Source organism: Benincasa hispida, chromosome 11 (assembly GCF_009727055.1).
Source record: "Benincasa hispida cultivar B227 chromosome 11, ASM972705v1, whole genome shotgun sequence".
Lineage (NCBI taxonomy): Eukaryota > Viridiplantae > Streptophyta > Magnoliopsida > Cucurbitales > Cucurbitaceae > Benincasa > Benincasa hispida.
In genome coordinates, this window is record NC_052359.1 from 35901410 (window position 1) to 35902946 (window position 1537).

At 31.0% G+C, this 1537-nt stretch overlaps 1 pseudogene; it reads left to right on the forward strand.

The window, feature by feature from the left end:
• Nucleotides 1-803, forward strand: part of LOC120090228 — a 9202-nt pseudogene extending 8399 nt beyond the window's left edge.
• The last annotated feature ends 734 nt before the right edge of the window (nt 804-1537 follow it).

Sequence of the window (1537 nt, forward strand, 5' to 3'; positions counted from 1 at the left end):
TGAGTTTCTTCTATCGGGGCTAGGGTTTCATCACCTTGCTCTGATACCATATTGAAAAAGAAGAAAAGAAGACGACACAAGGAGTTTACGTTGAAAACCCTAATTCAGGGAAGAAAAACCACAGTAGAAAAGGACTAAATAAATTCAACGTATTTCAACAAGAGGAACTCGGATTGACACTCTTTTCTATGTTTCATGTTCAACGGATTCGTGTTTTGACATTGACTACATGTTTTTTTTATGTGCATTTTCATAGCAAGAAACTGTCAATTTGTTCCTCACTTAGAAATGCATTTCGTTAGCTATATGTGAAAGGCAGCTGATAGAATTGATGGTTGATTTGGATGTATGAAGCTGAATTGATGTATGTCGCAGAACTTGGGAGCTGACGGCACCATGGACGGGAGCGCGGATTCAGGTACCAGTGAAATTCATCGTCGGTGATTTGGATATAAGTTACCATTTTCTAGGAGCCAAGGAATATATCCACAATGGCGGATTCAAAAGGGACGTGCCATTGTTGGAGGAAGTAGTAATAGTACAAAATGCTGGCCACTTTGTCCACGAAGAAAAGCCACATGAAATCAATACTCACATTCATGACTTCATCAAGAAATTCTGAACTCCATTTCCATTGTTGAATGTTGCTACTTTATGTTGGGTCTTGGAACTTTTGGTACTTTCAGCTGTTCATCATTTTGTTCGGTCATTGAAAATTAAATGTGTTTGGAATATTTTTCTTAATTTATGGTAGTTAAAGTTAAACAATGGGATTTTGATTCTCTCAAATATTTGATGCTAATAATTTTTCATTCGTATTTTTCAATCTCTTAAAATAATGAATCAATTGGTATATTGCCTTTTGAAACGTTTCCTTTTCAATAGAAATAATAGAAACTTCTTCATAGCATAGTTCCTCAATCCTTATATTGTACATATAGTCCTGTGAGAGAAAAAAGAACGTCAAATTTACATAACTATATCTATATTACCGGTGTTGTATCCCTTTTATTATTATTATTTTTTTCATAAACACCAATTGTACCCTTCCCTTTAGTTATTTGTGTCAATTATAAAAAATGCCTATGAACTTTACACTTTGTCTAGATGGAAACCGTTAAATTTTTATTTAAAAAATACCCCTGAATATTCACAAGTTTCAAAAATACCCTTAACTTAATAAAAGTTAAAAATACCTCAATCGTTAGTATTCGAATAGAAACCGTTAATTTCTCGTGAAAAAAAGAACTTTAAAAATTAAAACAAAAAGTTAAAAAAATACTCATACCATTAATATGATGATCAATTTGTTTATTCTCTTAAGTTCAAAAATAACAAATTTTAAAACAAATTATATGACCATGTTTCCCTTTTGTTTTTAGTTTTTGTTTTTGAAAATTAAGTCTATATCATCTATATTTTTTTTTTATCATGATTTGCATATTTCTTTTAAGTACAATGGTTGAATTCTTAGCCACAAAAACAACTTTTTGAAAACTATTTTTTTAGTTTGCAAAATTTGGCCTCGTTTTTTAAA